The sequence below is a fragment of the Erythrolamprus reginae genome, chromosome 2 (genome assembly GCF_031021105.1).
Source record: "Erythrolamprus reginae isolate rEryReg1 chromosome 2, rEryReg1.hap1, whole genome shotgun sequence".
Taxonomy (NCBI): Eukaryota; Metazoa; Chordata; class Lepidosauria; order Squamata; family Dipsadidae; genus Erythrolamprus; species Erythrolamprus reginae.
The window spans coordinates 190798299-190822945 of NC_091951.1; the positions used below are offsets into that span (position 1 = coordinate 190798299).

Sequence of the window (24647 nt, forward strand, 5' to 3'; positions counted from 1 at the left end):
CCCCCAAGTGCCCACACCCATAATTCAATGCCTGGGGAGGGCAAAAACATCTCCCTCACCCAAGGCCCTCTGCAGGCTGGAAAGGGCCTACAGTAGTCCCTCGCTATACCGCGCTTCACCTACTGCGGCTTCACTTCATCGCGGGTTTTCAAGAAATATTAATGAGAAAAATCATTCGCGGATCTTCGCTGGTTCGCGGGTTTCTGAGGAAGTCGATCGGCAGATTTAAACAGTCCGCGGAACTCGATCGGCAGGTTTTTCAAAAAATATATATCTAAAATTGTAAATACTGTATTTAAATACTGTATCTAAAATAAATACTGTGTGGGAAGGGTTTATAAACACTTAAAATAATGAAAACTTACCAAACAATTACAATATAAATACTTAAATAAGTACTATCAGTCGATAAATTCCCCATCGCGGATTTCACCTATCGCGGCCGGGTCTGGAACGTAACACCAGCGATAGGTGAGGTCTTACTGTATTTCCCAACCTCTGGTTGGCCCAGTGGACTCATGTTTCACCCTCCCCAGGCTCCAAAGGCTTCCCTTGAGCCGGGTAAGGGTAAAAACGGCCTCCCCTCCACCACCACCCAGATGGGCAGGAGAGCAGCAGCTTTTATCTTTAGCCTTTTTGGTGGCTGCAGAATCTGAGGAATCCCTTTCTCAAATCAGTTTCGTGAAATTGGAAGAAAAAGCCAAAGGTACCTTTCATGAGCTTGGCTTTCTTCACCAATCCGAGTGAAGATCAAGAAAACACAAAAGAACCCCAAAAGAACTGAGGATGTGCTTGTACTTGAGTTAAGTGTTTGTGTGTGTGTCTCATTTCTGCACATTGACAGGACCATTGGAATACAAATAAAATAACTGGCAGGGCCCTTCTCTAAGACAATCCAAGGCTCAAGGAAGGAAGGAAGGTTCTCTGGAAGCAAAAACGCCCTCCCAGAGCCTCTGTGCAAGCCAAAAATCACACATGCACGTTGGAGCTGAGCTAGGGCAACGGCTAATGTGCCAGCAGACATGGCTCCGCAGGCCACCTGTGGCACCTGTGCCATAGGTTCCCCATCACTGCCTTAGGGAAAGCCCAGTGACTGCCAGCACCCAGAAGAAAAGTGATAAACGGAGATCAAGGATTGGCAATGGGGTTTAGCCAATTTCCCACTGGTATAATTTTTTGCCATTTCAAGCACCAGGGGGAAAGACTAGTGAAGAGAGGCCCTTTGGTCATCACACACGAGGTAATGAATCAACTAAACAGCACATAGTGTAATAACACTAGCAGGGTCACTGAACTCAGTGACCCAGGATAATATTTTAGACATATTCAGTGCAAGGCAAGGGAGTGAGGTAAGAGAAGTCTAATTAGAGTGCAGACACTGGAACACTTGAGTCACAGACTCAGTACTTTATGGGGGATGTGGCAAAAAGAGACAGCTGGAAGGTCTACGCAGACTTGAAGAGCCTGCTCCAAATGGCCATCCTCCAAATGCCTCGAACCCCAATTTCCACCCTCCCTGGCAAGGGTTGTGGGCATTGGAGTCCAAAGTTGCAGATTGGCAGAACTGGTCCAGAATCCTAATGGGGTGATTTTTCAGTGTCTGGATGAGGACTTGGCCTCTACTTAGCTAAGAGGGGCGGCATGCAAATCTAATAAATAATAATAATAATAATAATAATAATAATAATAATAATAATAATAATGGAACTGAAAATAAAAAAGATGGGGGAAAAGATCAAAAGCAACGTGAGAAAATATTATTTCACTGAAAGAGTAGTAGATGCTTGGAACAAACTTCCAGCAGACGTATAGTCTGGAGGACAGAAGGGAAAGGGGGGACACGATCGAAACATTTAAATATATTAAAGGGTTAAATAAGGTCCAGGAGGGAAGTGTTTTTAATAGGAAAGTGAACACAAGAACAAGGGGACACAATCTGAAGTTAGTTGGGGGAAAGATCAAAAGCAACATGAGAAAATATTATTTTACTGAAAGAGTAGTAGATCCTTGGAACAAACTTCCAGCAGATGTGGTTGGTAAATCCAGAGTAACTGAATTTAAACATGCTTGGGATAAACATACTGTATATCCATCCTAAGATAAAATACAGGAAATAGTATAAGGGCAGACTAGATGGACCATGAGGTCTTTTTCTGCCGTCAGTTTTCTATGTTTCTATGGGGAAGAAAGATAGGGTTTTACATGCCAAAAAAAGAAATATACTGTGCATTCAGCACAAGGGGCCACTTTGGGGCCCAGCATGAGATTGAAAACCAAACTGACTCTCTTTTGGTTACCATTTCTGCCTTCACTTGAGCCTATCACTATCTGGTGAATCTAAACTGTTTCCAATTTCAAGACTAACCGCATATGAAAGTATGTAGAAAATACTTCTGAACTTATGGCACAAGTTCCTCTTTCATCATGGAATAAACAAAGCCACCTTCCACCCCCATAACTTCTCATTTTGGGAAATCAATCACCATCCTCTGGAATAGAAGCACAGTGATAGTTTCATATTCTGTAGTAAATGATCCCTCCGTTTAGATGTACCATTGCTTTGCCTTCTTTAAAACAACTTTAAAATTGTATAAAGTCACTTTTGCCTCCACTCTGTTAAGTAGGACCACCTCCAAGTTTAATGGAACCAGTGAAAGAAAACAAAACTAAGACGCCTTAAACAAGATCTAAGTATTGCCCACAAGATCATATGCTGCAACATCCTGCCTGTCGGCGACTACTTCAGCTTCAACCACGACAACACAAGAGCACACAACAGATTCAAACTTAATATTAACCGCTCCAAACTTGACTGTAAAAAATATGACTTCAGTAACCGAGTTGTCGAAGCGTGGAACTCATTACCGGACTCCATAGTGTCATCCCCAAATCCCCAACACTTTACTCTTGGATTATCTACGGTTGACCTATCCAGATTCCTAAGAGGTCAGTAAGGGGCAAGTACAAGTGCACTAGAGTGCCTTCCGTCCCCTGTCCTATTGCTCTCCTATAAGAAACATAGAAACATAGAAGACTGACGGCAGAAAAAGACCTCATGGTCCATCTAGTCTGCCCTTATACTATTTCCTGTATTTTATCTTACAATGGAAATATGTTTATCCCAGGCATGTTTAAATTCAGTTACTGTGGATTTACCAACCACGTCTGCTGGAAGTTTGTTCCAAGGATCTACTACTCTTTCAGTAAAATAATATTTTCTCATGTTGCCTTTGATCTTTCCCCCAACTAATTTCAGATTGTGTCCCCTTGTTCTTGTGTTCACTTTCCTATTAAAAACACTTCCCTCCTGAATCTTATTTAATCCTTTAACATATTTAAATGTTTCGATCATGTCCCCCCTTTTCCTTCTGTCCTCCAGACTATACAGATTGAGTTCACTAAGTCTTTCCTGACACGTTTTATACTTAAGACCTTCCACCATTCTTGTAGCCCGTCTTTGGACCCGTTCAATTTTGTCAATATCTTTTTGTAGGTGAGGTCTCCAGAACTGAACACAGTACTCCAAATGTGGTCTCACCAGCGCTCTATATAAGGGGATCACAATCTCCCTCTTCCTGCTTGTTATACCTCTAGCTATGCAGCCAAGCATCCTACTTGCTTTTCCTATCTCCTATACCTTTCTTCCATTCCTATATCTCTTCTTCTGTTCTTTCATTGATATGTTCTATTACTATGTCTTCTTTTCTATTATTTCTTAGATATATTTTACTATGAGTATCTCCTCTATAACCTTCATCATGTATTTTACTATGTGTATATAGATATATACCCACTAAAACCCTCATTGTGTATTGGACAAAATAAATTAAAAATTAAATAAATAAAATAGCCCTTAAGTGCCAATGAGAGAGCCCCTGGCCCTTCAAATTTTGCATAGGCCTGCATTAATCTGCATTTATCCTTTTGCTCGGCATGCCAGAACACCTTTTACAATGGCAGCCTGTGTGAACATCTACAAGGATCCTGCTTCCTCGGGAAGGAATCGTTTGAAATTTTCCAGAGCTGAGACACTGACAGAAACTCAAGTAATGGCAGCGTTCCAGCGGTAGGTACATTAAAAAACAGTGAGGAGGTTGCCTTGCCGAAGGAACAGAGTGCCTCTCTATCCAGTATCAGATTTCAGGTGGGGATTGGTGAGACAAGATCTCTGTCTCTCTGCAAGAGCCAGGCAAATTTATATATGGGATACTCATCAGAGAAATTTGCTGAGTGGGTTGAGATAGGCAGAATATTCTAAAGCTGCTCCCCTGCTCCCCAAGAGAGCTTCTCTCCAAGAAACCTATAAACCATATATTCAGCATATTTTACAAAAGGCAAAAGTTAATCATCAATGTGATCTCCACCAGAACTTTAACATCAAGAGTTTGCCAGGATAAAACGACAACCTATATTATGGGACTCACCTCTTTGAAGAAAACCAACAGTCCAGACTTCAATCAATACCCATTCACAAAAACGGAAGGGCTCCACAGACCCTCTACAATATTGTGAATCCATCCAGCCACACACTCAACTAAACTGAAGTCTGTTCTGGCTTGAGGATTATCCTTTTGCTCTACTAAACCCACACAAAATACAGTGGTACCTCTACTTAAGAACGCCTCTACTTAAGAACTTTTCTAGATAAGAACCAGGCGTTCAAGATTTTTTTGCCTCTACTTAAGAACCATTTTCTACTTAAGAACTGGAGCCGGGAAAAATTTCCCAGGAAATTTGAGAGCGGCACGAAGGCCCGGCCAGTTTCCTGCCATTCCCCCTTTAATCCCGGCCATCTGGGCTGCCAGAGGAGCCTTTTGGTGACGCTTAAGGAGGCTTTGGCAGTCCAGAGCGAATGAAGCATTTTCCTTTCTCTGGGTGCTTGGAGAGGGAATAAACCTCTTCCAGCGCCCAGAGAAAAGAAACGCTCCCTTCACTCTGGGCAGCTGAGGAGTCACAGGCTACAAAGCGAGCGAGCGAGAGGAGAGGGGAGCCCTTCAGCATGGGAAGGAAGAGGCAGCAGGTAGCAGCAGCAGCAGCCAGTGTATGGGAAGCAGTGTATGGGAGGCACGTGCTCCTCCTCGCTGCCTTAGAGTCCCTCTTTTTTTCTTAAGCCTTAAAGTTTTGGATTTTTTTTATTCCCCTCACCTCACCTTCTTCCTTGGACAGTAACTCTCCTCCTCCTCTTCTTCCTCCTCTTCCTCCCACCCAAATTCCGAGCTTTTATTTCTTTCCTAATGGGTTTGCACACATTATTTTCTTTTACATTGATTCCTATAGGAAAAATTGTTTCTACTTAAAAACGTTTCTACTTAAGAACCTGGTCATGGAAGGGATTAAATTCTTAATTAGAAGTAACACTGTATACAACTCTGTGGGGACCTTGATTATTTTATTTTATTTTGGCTGTTTGGTGCTTTAGTAGTTTCAAATCAAAACAAACAAAACACAGAAACTCAGCCATTGTTAACCCAATATATCCTGGAACAATGTACAGCTACAGATCACATAAAATCTTTAATACATTAAAAAAAACCCTCAAAGTTTATGTGTATACCCCCAGATGAATGCAAAATTAAATTAGATTTTTATATTGAATGGTTTGGCCAACAAGTTAAAGATAATCAGTAGGTTTAAGAATCTCCCAGGATCAGCACAAATGTTGAAAACTAAATCGAGAAACATCTGCAAGTTAGGGGGGGCTTACAAGGAAGGGAAAGATGTTACCAACACTTAGCTAAATTTAGATGTTTCGAGAAAAAAAAAGGTGTTATCTACCCTGGCAGATAAAGAATCCATAATTGTGCAATGCTAGTCCTTATGCTTTGTTGTTACGATTTTGTTTTCATGTTAATTGCATTTTTAATTCTGTACATTGCGCTGCATAACAGGTATATGTTTAATTAATTAATTAACTAACCCTAATGTTACCTTTTCCCTTCAATGCAATGGCAGGGAAATGCAATGGCAGGATTATTTATTTCTGATTCCCCAAATCTTCTAAATTGAAAATTATTAATAGACTTCGCATCACGTTTTACCTATTTTTGAACAGGAATCCATCATTCTTGCCTCCTTTTAAATTCCATTTTTTAAAAAAATGTTAATTCTGATATGGTGTTTTTTTAAATTTTATTTTAACATTTTATTGTGTACAACCAAGAGCTCCTCTCTGTGGAAGGGGTGGTTAAAAATGTGATAAACAAATAATTTTGCTATAATTACTGTCATAAACACATTCTTTACCTTTATCCTAGTGTCTGGTAGCTCCAGGTATCTGGATGGGAAAGAACTGACTTCAGTACAAAATTTCCAGAACTGGAGTTATTTCACAGTTGAAACTGGGTGAGGGTTGCACTGCCTTCCTTGGTTTCTGTGTAGAGTTCTCATAGCTCCTGCTTGAAGCAGCATGGTTACCTGTAGCTCATGGAAACTTCCCAAAGCTTCATCTTCTGTGCTAGTTGTATCTATTCCATTGGGGAACCCTACCTCTATCTATCTCCTGATTGAATTATTGCAACATGGTGTATGTGGGACTACCCTGAAGACCATTCAGAAGTTTCAGCTGGTGCAGAACGAATTAACATGGATAATTATAGCTATCCCTTATTATGCTCACAAGTTGCACTGGCTCTATAGACCTTCAGGTCCCAATTCAAACCCTATATAACCCAAGACCAGGTTATCTGTGGAACCACCTGCTTCCAAAATTATCTGCCTAATAAAGAGCTTCTTTGTGGTGGCCCCAAACCCCCCAACCCCCCCCCCCCCCCACATATAATGTTGTCCCCAGTTCTGCAGGTCTTTATTTGGTCTTTGGGATCAAGGTAATATGTAAAAGTTTTCAACTCTGCCATTTTATTGTTTAACATGTTTTATATTTCATTTTTTTACCCTTTGAGATGCTGCCAGTACCAGTCTGAGTTTGAGCAACCATATACAGTAAATGCATAAATAGCACACTTGTAAAAAGGGTCATTATCATTATTATATTTACTTGTGAGATTTATATTCTACCTTTGTTCAGGAGCTCAGGATTCTGTTTGTAGTGCTCTCTGCTCATTTTTCACGTCTATTCAGTTGGTTGGGGTAAGACAGCCTGAAATTACCCAGAGGTTTTTTTTGATTCAGGCACCGTTAAAACCAAGATCTTCTGATGGCCTATCCAACGCCTTCATCATTGCACTTCTCTCAATTCCAAATACGTTTTCAATGCACGGAGGGGTGGCATACAATCAATCAATAAATAAACAAATAAGGAAACAAACAAATAAACAAACAAACAAACAAACAAATGCCAATTTACTGAAACTATTATATTACAGTATTTTGAATTTCAGCTGAAACAAAGCTAAAATCAGTAATGAATTACCTCAAACACAATAGAAGAGAACACTAGAATAGAATAGAATAAAATAGAATGGGAGTAGGAGTAGGAATAGAATGGAGTAGATTGGAATAGAATAATTATTGGTAAAGTGTGTTTGGAAACAAGGAATTTAGAATAGAATAATTTATTGGCAAAGTGTGATTTTACACACAAGGAATTTGTCTTCGGTGCATAGAATTCACTCTGTAGTAATGCCACATTTTTTACTTGCTAGCCCAAGGGAAGAGGCAAAACTCTCTTCAATACACGCTACACAAGAGTTCGGCTGTGCAGCATTTTCCTCTCCTTTTAAAAGGCACCGTTGATATACCTACAGAAGCAAAACACTCTTTCCCGTTGGAACCAGTTTAATTGCATGAGATTTGGAAAGAGCGACAAAAAGTACATTCTGTATCCACACCCACCCATCCTTTTTAAAGTTTATACTGCACAGCTCAGCTGTGGAGGGAAGAGGGCAGTTCAAAGCACGTTCCAACGAGAGGGGGGGGGGGGTTGTTTCCCTCTACACTTGAATTCAATCCTGGCCGCTCAAAACAGACAAAAATCTGTGGGCTTTGTTCTTTCGCCCAACTCAGCTTCCAAATGTACTCAAGATGGTTGGCGGGCAGGAGCCAAGCCAGATATACAGTACATATATTTTATTCTATCCAAGCCATATATATATACATATATATTCTATTCCAGCACTTGAAATGTTGGATTTGGGACTAGGTTTCGAAATACATTCCAAGAAGAAAGAAAGGGGGGGGGGGGAGAAACCTCGACTCTCAGCTGAAATTAAAACCTGGCCGCCCGCGCTCGGCTTCTTCACCCCGCTTCTTCTCTTTTAACAAAATGTTCCCGAGCTTGGAAAAAAATCGCTGCGTCTTGTCCAATGGCAGCGCGAGTTTGGGTCAGGCCGGGATTTTGGCGCGAGCCGCGTCTTTGCAGCTGTCCTTCCAATTGGGCCTCGAGGAGACTTCTAAATAAGATAAGTTTTATTATTTTCTCTCTTCGCCGCCGCCGCCACCACAGCGTTATTCTGTCAGTAGGCGCACCACTGTGCCTACCGTCCCTGTCCTACCGTCCTCTTTTAGCGTTACTTTTTACTTACATTTATGCAAACTACTGCTATCCTATACAGGTTTGACAAATAAATTAGAATTAAAAATAAATAAATAAACAAACTGTGGGCTTGACCGTTCGCCCCTCGCTGCTATAACCGTCCAGTCACGCGTTGCCCCACCCCATCCGCGGGCAATTTGATCCAAAGCAGCCAGGCGCCGCAATAACGGTGATCCCGCTTGCAAAAGGAGGGAGGGGTGGAGGAGGGGACCGTCTGGAAAGAGAAATACGATCGCTGCGGCCGGGAAGTTATCCAGGCCAGCTCCACCGCCGGAGTTAAAAGAAGCGTCTGCAAACAGGACTGGGCTGCTTCCATTTCCTGAGTTCAGGGCGTCTCGCGTTCACACCGCAAACCCAGGCCGAGGAAAGAAAGCTTAGTCGGGCTGGAAAGTTTTTGCACTTGTGGGACGAGGCAACGAAAGCCGCCTTTGGAGAACTGGAAGAAATGGGGAGATGGGTGAAGGACGTGGGGACGGGGTGGGGCGGGATCGGTAATCTTACTGTCTGTAGAGCCGGGTAGTTGAAACTTAAGGCAAAGAGAGATCGTGGCCTCGTGCAGGGAAAGTGGCCTTGTGCGCTGGCAAAGAACGGAAACTTTGAAGAGATGCGTGTCAGGGGCTGGTTTTCTGGAGCGCGTGAACGATCTCTGCCAGTTAAATGTGGAAAATGTGGGGTTAGATCAGGGGTAGGCAAAAGTTGGCTCTTCTATGACACTTGGACTTCAACTCCCAGAATTCCTGAGTTAGCATGATTGGCTCAAGAATTCTGGGAGTTGAAGTCCACAAGACATAGAAGAGCCAACTTTGTCTACCCCTGGGCTAGATGAATAATAGCACTTATAGCAATAAGATTTATATAGTGCCTTACACAAGTACGTGGTTCCTTATAATGCAAGTTTCTGTGAGCAGCATAGTTCCCTCTAAGCTGAGCAGTGAGCAATGGCTCACTTAAAAATCATCATCAACTCAGAGTTTTTCAAACCTGCCCAGAAGCCGAGAGGGAAAGAGTGCCGCCCAGTTCCGAAGGGACTGCCGCTCAGACACTATACTTTTCCGCCCCCCCCCCCAAAAAAAATTAGAGGGAACATTGGTGAGCAGCGGAGGAGGAACAAGAGTATTGGATGGGGCTTCATACAAACTCATGCCAAACTCTTGTCTAGTCAAGTAGCACTTTGAGTAGATTTGCAGCCCTCTTGATGTATTATTAGGGCATTTTTGTAGGTGAACACAGATTGCACTAAGGCTGAGCTAGAGCTCTTTGAGAACAAGAGTAGTTCTCCACTGCCAACCCAAGTGAGATCCACTTAACAACTAACCAAGAGGACAATCATGTCCAAACAATGTCTTTTCTGGCCATTATCCCCTTAAATCAGTTCACCTGAGGTATTCTAGGCCAAACCCTGCTCAGGCAGGAAATCCTATGCCACTTCAGACAAATGGATGCCCAATCTCATCTTAAACGCCCCCAGTGTTGGAACACTCTGAAGTTCTAGTGGCAAGTCTTTCACTGATCAATTGTTCTGTCAGGAAATTTCTGCTTAGTTCTAGGTCGCTTCTCTCCTTGGTTAGTTCTCTTTTCTTTTTTAAAATAAAGTTTATTAAGTTTCAAATGATAAAATGGGGAAGGGGAAGGGGGGTACATAAAGCCGAGAGCATGTGGGAAAATAAAAATATTGTTACATAATAATGCATAATGATACTGTATGCCTTGAACTGTACAAAAGGTTGTCTTTGCCATTGAGATGAGTATCTTATTTTTCTAGTTACATTTCATAACATATGCGTTAAACTATATATACATACTGCCTGATAATAGGTAAGTAAAATTGATTTATAGAAAGGAAAGGAAAAGCGAGAGAATTTAAAAGTAGGAGGAGGAATTTGGAGGAAGGGAAAATGGTTAGTTTTCATCCATTGCTCCGTGCTTTCGTTCAGGTGCTTTGGAGAATAGGTTGACGTCCTTTTCTTTTTGGCAGCCCCTTAGATTATAGGAAGACCACTATCATGTGTCCCCCCCTCACCAGTTACTAATCCTTCTTTTCATTAACCTAGCAACCTTTATATATTTTAGCCTGCAGTTCCCTAATCAATTTTGTTGCCCTTTCTCTGTAGTCTTTCTAGATACTCAATATCTTTTTTACATCATGACTACCAAAACTGGATGCAGTATTCTAAGTGTGGTTTTACCAAGGCATTATAAAGTGGTATTAATATTTAGTATGATCTTGATTCCATCCCTTCGTTAATGTAGCCTAGGACTGTGTTGGCTTTTTTGGAAGCTGCTGCACACTGCTGGCTCATCCTCAAATGATTGTCCACTACGACTCCAATATCCCTCTCACAATTACAGTACTACTATTGAACCACCAGTAATGGCGAAACTATGGCACAGGTGCCACAGGTGGCACGTGGAGCCATATCTGCTGGTACACAAGCCGTTACTGTAGCTCATCTCCAACGTGCATGTGTGTGCCTGCCAGCTGATTTTTGGCTTGCAGGGAGGATCTGAGCAGGCGTTTTTGGGTTCAAAAGAGCCTCCAAAGAGATGGGGGAGGGCGTTTTTACCCTCCCATGGCTCCAGGGAAGCATTTTGAGCCTGGGGAGAGGGGCGGCATACAAATCTAAATAATAAATAAATAAAATAAAATAAAATAAAACACGGCTGCTGGGCCCATCAGAAGTTGGGAAACAGGCTGTTTCCAGCCTCCAGAGGGCCTTGAAGCTGTTTTCACCCTCCCCAGGCATTGAATTATGGGTGTGGGCACTCACGCATGCGCAATAGCGTGTGCCCACGCTCTTTCAGCACCCAAGGGAAAAAAAGGTTCGTCATCACTGACTTATACTATACCTGGACATGACAATTGCCAGTATGTAACATCAGTTCAATTGCACCATTCTTGTTACTGGAGGCACAAATGGCCAGGTGGAGTGAATCACTGTGAAGGGAGGTGATGGTGAACCTATGGCACGTATGCTACAGAAGGCACACAGAGCCATATCTCTGGGCACATGAGCAGCTGCCCTAGCTCCTGGGTAGGCAAAGTTGGCTCTTCTATGACTTGTGGACTTCAACTCCCATAATTCCTGAGCCAATCATTCTAGCTCAGGAATTCTGGGAGTTGAAGTCCACATGTCAGAAAAGCCAACTTTGCCTACCCCTGCCCTAGCTCAGCTTCAGCGCGCATAAGTGCGCCGAGGCATTTCTGAGTAATGTGGGCATGCTTTTTCTCTCCAATGACAGATTAACTCTGTTTGCTGGTGCTGTTTAAGGCCAACTCCAAATCTCAGCCAGCAAATGCTCTGTCCTACACATCGGCAAAAAGAATCAGAACTTTAAATTCAAACTTAATAAACAAATTATCACAGATAATCCCCACTCGATCAAGGACCTCGGAACACTAATAACAAAAGATTTAAGTGCCAAATCCCACTGCAGCAACATTGCTAAGAAGGCCTCAAGAGTTGTTAATCTAATCCTATGTAGCTTCTGCTCTGGAAATCTCACACTACTTGCCAGAGCTTACAAAACTTTCACCAGACCCATCCTCGAATACAGCTCATCTGTTTGGAACCCATATCGCATCTCAGACATTAACACCCTTGAAAATGTTCAAAGATACTTCACAAGAAGAGCCCTTCATTCCTCCACTCGAAACAGAATACCCTACGAAACTAGACTTACAATCCTGGCTCTTGAAAGCTTAGAACTACGACGCCTTAAACATGATGTAAGTATTGCCCACAAGATCATATGCTGCAATGTCCTGCCTGTCAAAGATTACTTCAGCTTCAACCGCAACAACACAAGAGCACACAACTGTAAAAAATATGACTTTAGTAATCAGGCTGTCAAAGCATGGAACTCATTACCAGACTCTAGTATCATCCCCTAACTCCCAACATTTTACCCTTAGACTATCCACGGTTGACCTCTCCAGATTCCTAAGAGGTCAGTAAGGGGCGTACATAAGCACACTAGAGTGCCTTCCGTCCCGTGTCATATAGTCTCTCCTATATCTCGTATTTCTTCTCTACTATATCCTCTATAACCTTCATTGTGTATTATTGTGTATTGGACAAAATAAACAAGCAAACAAACCATGGCATCAGTGGTCTGTCAAAATCGTGCCATAACTCTAACCTCCCTGACCCATCAGTGGTAATAATGCAAAAAGCCTTGAGCCCTTGACCATAAAGCTCTTTATTATTTTTCATAGCATCAGATTTTTGTCTGTAAGGGAAAATAATGAATTCGTCTTCAAACACCCACATACTCTCAGGAACACACGCATATGTGAAAGAGGCCTGTTTCTATTTGTAGAGTCCTTCCACTTAAGCACATAACCAGAATGCAATCTCCACATCCCCCTTTTGTAGCCTTTGGGACTTGTCTGCTGGCATTGTTTCCTCCCATTGAAATATGTTATATGTGTCCTAAAGCCGTGATGGCAAACCTATGGCACGTGTCCCACAGGTGACACATGGGCACCCTAGCACAGCTTCAGCATGCGTGAGTGCGCCACCCAGCTGGTTTTTGGGTGGCCCGGCCAACGCAGCCTCCACCCTCCATTTTGGATGCCAGGTAACACTCTGGATGCCTGGCATCCAAAATGGAGGGTGGAGGCTGCGTTGGCCGGGGGACACTTTGAATGCCAGGTAACACAGGGACACTCTGGGAGGACATTTTCACCCTCCCCAGGCTCCAAGAAAGCCTTTGGAGCCTGGGGAGGGCAAAAAAACAGGCCTACCAGAAGCCTGGAAATGGGGCATTTCCAGCCTCCGTAAGCTTCAGGGAGGTCTGCTAGGCCCAAAACAGGGTGCAGGGAGTCGTGCACGCATGCACAGGGGAGCGCGGGGTGGTTATGCACACATGTGTGGAGACGGGGTGTGTGTGTGTGTTGAATTATGGGTGTTGGCACATGCGTGAGCTATCGCTTGTGCATGCACACTTTCAGCACCTGAGGTAAAAAAAGGTTCGCCATTACTGCCCCAAAGCCTCTCAATGAAATCTCTCAAAGAGGCTCTATCCATTTGTGTGTGGTGGCCATCTATCTGTTCTGTTTTACAATTACACTTATGCTACTGTTTTGTGAAAGCTGCCTTTCCTTGCTCCTGACTGAAACTCGACTAATGCCAACTCATGCACAGTTCACTATTTTTTGCTTTGCTCTGTCCCAATGAACATTCTCTCATCTTTCCCTCAACGTTGTGCCCTAGTTGACCTCCAGTCAACTGGCAATTCCCACATCAAACAACGCTGGCTGGGGTACCGAAAGTATAGTCCAGCCCCTCCAAAAATGCCAGACTAGGAAAAGTTAATTAACTCCTGAACAATACAGCAGTAACACTAGAAGTATTTTGCCAGTTCCAATTTTTTCTTAACCGTAAATGCAGGGTGGGGTTTGGTGTTTCTTTGGCCAAGGACTCTTTTTAACATACTTAGGCAGACCAAGGACCATATGATTTCCTTACAGAAGAATCCAGCTCTAATTCAACCCTTCTCTTCCTTGAAAGGAAGGAAAAAGGGAGCAGATGGCTGGAAAGAGCAAGAGCTGCCTGAGTGTAGTATTAGATTCGATGAATAAATGCTGACCTCTTATGTTCCAGATTGGCTCCTTCGTGATGAGTGAACATTCAGTGACTTTTTATTTTAACAAAACCTTGATGAAAATGCAAGCTATTTAATTCAATTTTGTATTGGTTGGGTGGGGTGGGGGCAATATTGGGTTCCTTACCAGTACCGGGCACACTGCGCACTGGTAGTAAAAATGGCGCTGAACGCGCACAGCTCTGGGTGACTGGGGGGCAGGCATGTCCTGGTGAGATTTTGCTTCTGCACATGGAAGCAAAATCTTGCGAGAGGATGCACATGCATGTTTTCGGCGATATTTTGCTTCTACACATGCGTGGAAGCAAAAAAATCACCAAAATCTCGCACGTGTGTGCATCCTCTTGCGCGATTTTGCGCGTTGCATTGGTAGCGGCGGTAAGTAGGGACCCTCACCTGGGTGAAGGGTTGGTAAGCGAGGTGCTTTCCCCTTTTAAAAGTACAATGGTACCTCTACTTACGAACTTAATTTGTTCTGTGATCAGGTTCTTAAGTAGAAAAGTTTGTAAGAAGAAGCAATTTTTCCCATAGGAATTAATGTAAAAGCAAAGAATGTGTGTGATTGGGTACCTCGCTTACCAATCCCTCACCCAGGGAGGATGGAGGCCCTGTTTCCTCCCAGGAGATTCCTACAGAGGCCCCACGGAGGCTTTTCTCTGCCTTTTCCGGCCCTGTTTCCTCCCAGGAGATTCCTAGAGAGGCCCCACAGAGGCTTCTCCCTGGTTACAGTTTCGGAGGCTCGGGTTTGTAAGTGGAAAATGGTTCTTGAGAAGAGGCAAAAAAATCTTGAACACCCGGTTCTTATCTAGAAAAGTTCGTAAGTAGAGGTGTTCTTAGATAGAGGTACCACCGTAGTGGGTTGTACTGTATGTATCCCTCTCCAACCTGCTTAAAAATGTAGAATTTTGCATTTCTGCTCAATACACGCTGGATAGAAGTTGCTCTAGCTCTACATTTCTCAGACTTGAAAAACGAAGGACATGCTTTCCGGTTCCAGCCTCACAATCCCCTATCCCCTTGTTGGGATGGGGGAATCATTTGACTGTCAATAATAATAATAATAATAATAATAATTATTATTATTATTATTATTATTATTATTATTATTATTATTATTATTATTGTTATTGTTATCATTATCATTATCATTATCATTATTATCATTATTTATTAGATTTGTATGCCGCCCTACAATTCAACTGACTTTGGGATCTGCTCATTCTTTCCCTTTGGTGATTCCAAAGAGAAAGAATGGAGCTCAGTAGACAACTGAGCACTTTCAAGCAGCTGGGACTTAGAGCAACCCCGAGGAAGCAGCTGCTTCAAAAGGACGGCACAGTAGCTGTGGTCAATGGGAGATGAAGTTCATTTAAGAGGCAAAGAGTTCATTGGTGCCAAGAGCTGGATGAGGAATCAGACACATCTAGCCACCCTTGCCATTTCCAGTGCCGAGGGCCCCGAAATTCTTAACTCTAATAATCCCTAATGCAAATTACAACTCTCAATGCATGCTTAAGGGTGGGAGCAAGAGAGAAAGAAGTCTCTTCTTTCTCATGTTTGGGTGATGACTGGCATGTTGGACCTGGCTGGTGGGACTCCAATTCAAATCCATGTCGCAAAGTTTACACTGTCTCTTTAAACCAGGGGTGATAAACTGAAGGCCCATGGGCTGGATCCGGCCTGATCCGGATCTGGCCTGCAGGGTACTTAAATGTGGCCCAAAGGGCCAGCTTGGAAATATCAAAGGACTGGCCCATGGTGCTTCTGGTGGCCAAAAATGGGCCATCTAGAAGCCCCATGTGGCCTGTTTTGAGCCTCCTGGGCCTCTTGTAGCACTCTGCTGGCCAAAAATGGGCCATGTGGAGGCTCCATGCAGGGTGCTGCAGGAGGCATCCATACATCTCCATCCCACTCCCTTCCCCTCCTGGCTCGCAGTGGAGAATTACAATGCTGACCCAGCCCTCGAAGAAATCCAGTTTGACACCAAATCATCGGCTTTGTCTAATTTACATATTGTGGAATTTCCACTAGTGTTATTACTTTGACCCTCCATTTTGCTACCTTTAAAAAAAAATTGTTTTATTTTCCCTGCCGAAAAGGCCCAATATGACATAAATATCACACCAGGCTGGTTTTTTATTTTTTAAATGCTGCCTCTTTACACTTCAGGCATGAACTGTCCATTAACACATCTGTACCACAGGGGGATGCAAGGCCAGAATACCGATAATGCACACACAATCAGCCTGATGTGCGAAATCCCACATAGGAAAAATTCATCGCTTAGCCATTTTGTGCCGCTGTTTATATCAGACCCCGGCCCTTGTCTTAAGCTCTTGAGAGCACAGCACAGGGGTTGCGTAATCTGAGAAGGAATTGGGGTGGGGATGCTGCTCTGCCTTCATTGCACTGGCTGCCCTCAACAGCAGTTCAGCCAAACTATTTCCAAGCAGTAACATTGTCTGATCGCCTCCCAGTTCCCTTCCACAAGGATTCTGTACCGGTTCCAAACCTGTGTGGTCCCAACTGCCTATCTGTTTTGAAAGCTGCATCTATTTGTCTTCTCCTTTTGCTCTAGCACAAGGGTAGGCAAAGTTGCCTCTTCTATGACTTGTGGACTTCAACTCCCAGAATTCCTGAGACAATCATGGCAGCTCAGGAATTCTGGGAGTTGAAGTCCACATGTCATAGAAGAGCCAACTTTGCTTGCCCCTGCTGTAGTACATTAGGAAACAGAGCAAATACAGATAGTCTTCGACTTACAACAGTTCATTTAGTGACAATTCAAAGTTAACAGAGGCACTGAAAAAAATGTCATGACTGTTTTTCACACACACAACCCAGGGGTTGGCTTGGACCGGTTTGCCCGAACTTGTAGTGATCCCCTGGTGATATCAGTGACCGGTGAGATCCCACAGAGTTGGTCTCCTTAGGGTCCCGTCGACCAAACAATGTCGGCTGGCTGGACCTAGGGGAAGAGCCTTCTCTGTGGGGGGCCTGGCCCTCTGGAATCAGCTCCCCCCGGAGATTCACACTGCTCCCACCCTCCTCGCCTTCTGAAAGTGTTTAAAAACTCATCTTTGCCGCCAGGCTTGGGGCTTTTAGATCTTCCACCGACCAACGAATGTTTTCAGTATGATTGTTGAATGATTGGTTCAATAGGTTTTCTTTTTAATTGAATTTAATGGTTGTTTTAATGTATTATTAATTGGATTCCTATTATTGTTCTGTTTTTGTACTTGCTGTGAGCCGCCCCAAGTCCTCAGAGAGGGGCGGCATGCATACATACATACATACATACATACATACAAACATTCATTCATTCATTCATTCATTCATTCATTCATTCATTCATTCATCTATTTATTTATTAGATTTGTATGCCGCCCCTCTCCGTAGACTCGGCGCGGCTCACAGCAACAATAAAACAATGTACAACATATCTAATAATTTAAAAAACACTAAAAAACCCAATATACACACAACTATACCATGCATAAACTGTATAGGCCCGGGGGAGATGTCTCAATTCCCCCATGCCTGACAGCAGAGATGGGTTTTAAGAAATTTGCGAAAGGCAAGGAGGATGGGGGCAGTTCTAATCTCTGGAGGGAGGTGGTTCCAGAGGGTCGGGGCCACCACAGAGAAGGCTCTTCCCCTGGGTCCCGCGAGATGACATTGTTTCATCGATGGGACCCGGAGAAGGCCAACTCTGTGGGATCTAACCAGCCACTGGGATTCGTGCGGCAGAAGGCGGTCCTGGAGATATTCTGGTCCGATGCCATGAAGGGATTTATAAGTCATAACCAACACTTTGAATTGTGACCGGAAACTGATCGGCAACCAATGCAGACTGCGGAGTGTTGGTATAACATGGGCATATCTAGGGAAGCCCATGATTGCTCTCACAGCTGCATATATACATACATACATACATACATACATACATACATACATACATACATAATGATGTCACCTAACCGGATCGGTCAGTGCCAGACTGTGAGCACTGCCATCTTTTAAAATGTTTTTTTAAAAAATTTCTTCTGCACATGCACAGAAAGCCATGTTTCCAGCACTGAGCATGCATCACCATTTTGTTTTCGGCATTTTTGGGGGTGCGTGGGGAGTTGCAATGTGCATGCACGCGAATGTGAAGCACACGAACCAGGGGTGGGTTCCACGTACCTTCACCATTGGTTCCCACTACAAGGTTTCGCGCATATGTGCGTCCCCTCATGCAATTCTGCTTCTGTGCATGCTCAAGAGCTGTAATCGGCCCAAAACATAGTTGAGGAGATGATCAGCTGCGCTTCTGGCAAAGGAATAAAGTATAAATCTGGGAGCACGTGGGAGGGCCCTTTTTCAAGCAACAGCAGAGAAAACTTCCAAAAAGATGGCAGCGCCCATGGACCGACACCAACTGAACCTGGTCCATGACATCATCGTGATGTCACCAGCAGGTCACTTCCGGTTTGGGTGATCTGTTCTGAACCAGGAGGAACCTACTCCAACCGTACATGCCCATAATGCACAGCCATGTGACATGGGAGGAAGTGAACTGGCAGCTAGGTAAGTCATCGATAAGATCAAAATTCGGACGTTTGGCATCCAGCTAATAATGAACAAGGGATCCCCACTTTGAGAAGGGACCGCCTTCTGCCGCACAAATCCCAGCGACCGATTAGGTCCCACAGATTTGGCCTTCTCCGGGTTCCGTCGACAAAACAATGCCATCTGGCGGGACCCAGGGGAAGAGCCTTCTCTGTGGCGGCCCCAACCCTCTGGAATCAACTCCCCCCAGAGATCAGGACTGCCCCCACCCTCCTTGCCTTTCACAAACTCCTGAAAACCCACCTATGTCACCAGGCATGGGGAAATTGATATACCCCTTGGCTGTTCCGCTTTACGTATAGTTTGTTTGAGATGCATGATTGTTTTTTATATTAAGGGTTTTAAATTGTTTTAACCATTGGATTTGTACTGTTTTGTTGTTGTGAGCCGCTCCGAGTTTCCGGAGGGGGCGGCATACAAATCTAATTAATAATAATAATAATAATAATAATAATAATAATAATAATAATAATAATAATGAGCTGGGATGGCGCAGCAGGTAGAGTGCTGTACTGCAGGCCACTGAAGCTGACTGTAGATCTGAAGGTCAGTGGTTGAAATCTCATCACCGGCTTAAGGTTGACTCAGCCTTCCATCCTTCCAAGGTGCGTAAAATGAGGACCCGGATTGTGGGGGCAATAGCCTAGCTCTGTTAAAAAGTGCTATTGCTAACATGTTGTAAGCCGCCCTGAGTCTAAGGAGAAGGGCGGCATAAAGATCGAATAAATAAATAAATAATAATAATAATAATAATAATAAGGTTTTAAATATTGTTTTTAATATTGTTGTTAATATTGGATTTGTATATTGTACTGTTTGTTGTGAGCCGCTCCGAGTCCTCGGAGAGGGGCGGTATATAAATCTAATAAATGATTATTATCAAATTATTATTATTATTAAGTGGGATCTTCCGTTTGGACTGAAGAAACGTAGGAGCAGAGCAGGCCGAAGAGACGGAATAGCACAGCATCTATATTTGCATCTGTCTGAAGAATGTTTATGCCTTAAAGCAGTGTTTCCCAACCTTGGCCACTTGAAGATATTTGGACTACAACTCCCAGAATCCCCCAGCCAGCATTTGCTGGCTGGGGAATTCTGGGAGTTGAAGTCCAAATATCTTCAAGTGGCCAAGGTTGGGAAACACTGCCTTAAAGAACCCCTTCCCGCCTGCCCACCCTCCAACGTTCCTTGTGATCTGTTCCCCCCCCCCCCCCGCCCACAATAAACCCTCACGTTATCCCTGGCAGAATCTTGACTGGCACACTATGATTCAATAAAAACCTAGCAGAACCGCGGCTGTCTTGACATCTAACCGCCTCAGGCTCCAGAAGAGAAATTGCCAAATAAGGGGAAAGCCCCAGGAACTGCGTCCTCTCCTCAAAGCAAAGGAATTCGGCCCAGCCTGAGATGACTGCAGAAGAGTGAGAAGGAAAAAGTGAGGATGAAATCTGGGTTGCTTTGTTCTCTCTCTTTAAAAGACCCCCGCTGGGTGGACGGGATGCCCGTGTGGTCTCCCATCCCAGAGCATCGCCCTGTCTAGCTTTTGGATCAGCAATGCCCGGTGAGCCCTCCCTGGCAGAAAAGGAGCGCGGATAAAAATAGAGGCATCTGAAATGTTAAAAATAGTCTCGCTAAGCACGCAATTGGCAAGGCAATGGCAAAACATTAAGAGATCGGGGTGGGGAGGAGGGCGGAATAAGGGGTGTTCGGGCATCAAGGGTTGCAGATTTCAGAGGGGGGGGGGCTCTGCCTTCGGCTACAGCTGCTGGGGTTTGGGGGAATCAGGTTTCACCGAGCTCCAAAAACAAAGACACCGGATGGCAGTGCAGTTTGGACCCTCATCCTTTTTTCCGAGAACCAAAAAGACTCACTTGCATAATGTTTACCACATGTCAGGCTTGCTCTTTCTTCGGACTTCTTCCACAAGCTGGCATGTATACAGACAACACATTCCACATTATTGCAACCATATTTAATGAAGAGGGGGAGGAAAGACGTGCTTGGAGAAGGAGGAGGGAGGCATTGAGGTCCTTGTTTTGGTCTGCACAATTTCCCTGGGCTTGCAACTACATAGGGAAATTGTACAGTACAGTACTGTATAACATAATGGCGCCATCTGCTGGGCAACATGTGCAATAACAGGTTCCTTTAGTCCAGTGTTTCCCAACCTTGGCGACTTGAAGATATTTGTTTGTTTGTTTGTTTGTTTGTTTGTTTTTTATTTTGTCCAATACACCAGTGATTTTCAACCTTTTTTGAGCAGCGGCACATTTTTTACATTTACAAAACCATGGGGCACATGGGGGGGGCGGCTAAAAAAAGTTTGGACAAAAAAATTCTGTCTTCCTCCCTTTCACTCTATTTCTCTCTCCCTCTTTCTCTCCCTCTTTTTTCTCTCTCTCCATCCCTTTCTTTCTTTCCCTCTTCCTTCTTTCCTCTTTTCTGCTCTCTCTCCTTCCCTACTTCCCTCTATGTCTTTCTCTCTCTCTCTTGCTTTCTCTCTCTCTTGTTCTTTCTCTCTCTGCTTTCTTTCTTTTTCTCTCTTGCTTTCTTTCTCTCGTTTTCTTTCTCTCTCTTGCTCTTTCTTTCTCTTTCTTTCTCTTGTTTTCTTTCTCTCTCTGAGCTTCGCGGCACACCTGACCATGTCTCACGGCACACTAGTGTGCCACGGCACACTGGTTGAAAAACACTGCAATACACAATGAGGGTTTTGGTGGGTATATATCTATATACACATAGTAAAATACATGATGAAGGTTATAGAGGAGATACTCATAGTAAAATATATCTAAGAAAGAATAGAAAAGAAGATATAATAATAGAACATATCAATGAAAGAATAGAAGAAGAGATGTAGGAATAGAAGAAAGGTATAGGAGATATAGGAGAGCAATAGGACAGGGGACGGAAGGCACTCTAGTGCACTTGTACTCGCCCCTTACTGACCTCTTAGGAATCTGGATAGGTCAACCGTAGATAATCTAAGGGTAAAGTGTTGGCTGGCTGGGGAATTCTGGGAGTTGAAGTCCAGATATCTTCAAGTCGCCAAGGTTGGGAAACACTGCTTTAGTCCAATCCAGTCCAGCCTGCAAAACTTCCAGGGAGCAAGGCATGCATTTCCCTGCAATAACTTCCTCGGGACTCATCAAGCTCCCTGCTCTGATTTGATATTTTAATTAAGGAAAAAAAAACTGAAATGGAAACCTACAAACTCTCTAGGAAACAGCCCCCCCCCCCCCTGCGCTGCCTCTGTAGCCACTTCTAGAAAATAAACACGATGCTCATTTGCAGATGCCTTCTTTGTTTGGAAATATTCCCATCTTTCTAGACAAAAAGTCAAATGGAAGCTGGGGTGTTGGGACAGCATCCTGCGCAGAAGTGGGCTGCTGCCCGGATGGGGGGGGGGGACACGCAGTGGGGTAGCGAAAATGGGGCTCCACCCCAGAGCACCCAATTTGCACTGAAAGACGTTGAAAGAAAATGCAGGGCGTCCTACATAAGCCACGCTCACAGTGTGGTAGTAACAATTTTGATAGCCCTTCACTGATCCTGGAGGATTGTCCACTAGGACTCCAAGATCAATATCACAATTAGTATTGTTGAGCAAGATACCACATACACTCTACCTGTGCATTTTGTTTTTCTTGCCTAAATGTAACAGCTTTCTTTTTATTTTCTATTATTTTGGAGGCAGCTACTTTCCCCCCACCAATTAATGTGCCTTCATACCTTCACAGCCTTATAGGTTCGGTCCTCCACAATAATCTCAGTTTCTCATGTGGTCCTTTTGGAAAATATAATTTCCTACTCTTGGCTTAATAGCTTGTCTAATAGGTTCTTATTTTCCTGGGAAAATGGGGACAAATTAGTTTCCGCCCTTTGCCTCGAGCTGCCAAATATCATTGATCGATTCCAATCTTGCCGGTGAAATCTACAGACAAACTTGCACAGCAGTTGATCAACCCCAGACAAAAATAGTTTTGTTGCTACATTCCCATTACTTCCGGCCAAACCTTGCCAGAACCTTTTGCTTTACGCGACATGAAATTTCCACTCTTTTACTTACATCAAACGGGTGGGAATCAGCCTGCCGCTTTGCTGCACATGATTCTCGGCGTGTTGTGAAGCAACCAGATTTCAGGATCTCTGATTTGCTGCAAAACTGTGGAGAGAATTTGTATATGTTTTTAGACTCCCACCCCTTCTGGGTTTTTTAAAATTCTCAGGAGGAGCCTGGCAAAGAGCCACAGCAGCTGGTTTTGGCCAGAATTCCTCATACCTCAAGAGCCCTTGTTCACTTATACTCCAGAAAAAGAAAACAGCAGCCCAATATGGAAGCATCTGAAGAAATATCAGGCACCATTTCCTTCTCTATGCTAAAACCCCCCAGCAATTATCGGTTTTTTAAGTTACTTTGCTCTGCATGCCAATCTTAACTCTAATATAATAATATACAGTGATACCTCATCTTACAAACCCCTCGTCATACAAACTTTTCGAGATAGAAACCCGGGGCTTAAGATTTTTTTGCCTCTTCTTCCAAACTATTTTCCCCTTACAAACCCAAGCTGCCGCCACTGGGATGCCCCGCCTCCGGACTTCTGTTGCCAGCGAAGCGCCCGTTTTTGCACTGCCTGGATTCCCCTGAGGCTCCCCTCCGTGGGAAACACCACCTCCGGACTTCCGTATTTTTGCGATGCTGCAGGGGAATACCAGCAGCGCAAAAACGGGCGCTTCGCTGGCAATGGAAGTCCGGAGGTGGGGTTTCAGGGACTTCTGTGTTTTTGCGATGCTGCAATTTCACTGAGGCTCCCCTCGCTGGGAAACCCCACCTCCGGACTTCCATTGCCAGCGAAGCATCCGTTTTTGCACTGCTGGGATTCCCCTGCAGCATCACAAAAACACGGAAGTCCAGAGGTGGGGTTTCCTATGGAGGGGAGCCTCAGGTGAATCCCAGCAGCGCAAAAATGGGCGCTTCGGCTAGCAAAAGAGGGGAGTTTTGGGCTTGCACGCATTAATCGCTTTTCCATTGATTCCTATGGGAAACATTGTTTCGTCTTACAAATCTTTCACCTTACAAACCTCATCCTGGAACCAATTAAGTTTGTAAGATAGGTATCACTGTACTGCTCAAAAAAATAAAGGGAACACTCAAATAACACATCCTAGATCTGAATGAATGAAATATTCTTATTTCATTTGCATAATTATTCCATTTGCACAACAGCATGTGAAACTGATTGTCAGGTGGACAGTTTAATTTCACATAAGTTTGTTTTACTTGAAGTTATATTCTGTTTTTTAAGTGTTCCTTTTATTTTTTTGAGCAGTGTATATCACCTTTTATTGGTTTACAGCTTGTCCTTGGCTTGCAACAGTTCATTTATTGACCGTTCAAAATTACAACAGCAGTGAAAAAAGTGACTTATGATAGTTTTTCACACTTACAACCTATGCAGCATCCCCATGTGATCAAAATTTAGATACTTGGTGTTCTGTCTGGGTGCCCCTAGACTTCAACACCAACTGGAAAAAACAGCCAGACACGCTGGTAAAAGCAAAGGCACTTTATAGTTTGAAAAATAAACACAGAGAAAAACCTGTTCTTCCCAACAGGCAGGCTATGAGGCTTCACAGCAGAGTCCTGACGGCCAGACAATACAGCAGACTTCTTGCTGGCACACACACCACTGTAGAGAATAAGACCCACGCCTTTCCCCCCAAGGTTTCAGCCTTCAAGGCCACAAGCCAGAATCAGAGACGCCAAAGATCACAGCCAGGTCCCAGGACTCCCAAAGATAATACTCCACAATACAGGAAGGGTGGGTCTGCCTTTTCAGCCTTTCTGGGGAGAACCACACCCAAACCCAGCTGTTGCCTATTTAGGGCTGGAAATACCTGGCTAATTGTCCCCTTCGTTGTGCTGCTCTTCTCT

The 24647-nt window shown here is 43.9% G+C and overlaps 1 protein-coding gene across 3 annotated transcripts in view; it reads right to left on the reverse strand.

Moving 5' to 3' along the window:
* The window catches only part of ARHGEF25 (Rho guanine nucleotide exchange factor 25), a 133354-nt gene extending 110507 nt beyond the window's left edge, over window positions 1-22847 (reverse strand). The window contains exon 1 of one of the 3 annotated variants that reach the window (XM_070740911.1): window positions 22779-22847. The gene's annotated coding sequence lies outside the window, so the exon portion shown is untranslated. Of the gene's footprint in view, window positions 1-7014; window positions 7183-8992; window positions 9215-22778 lie in introns of those variants that run through there. The other 2 variants (XM_070740908.1, XM_070740909.1) reach the window with 2 other exon arrangements.
* Window positions 22848-24647: the final 1800 nt, after the last annotated feature.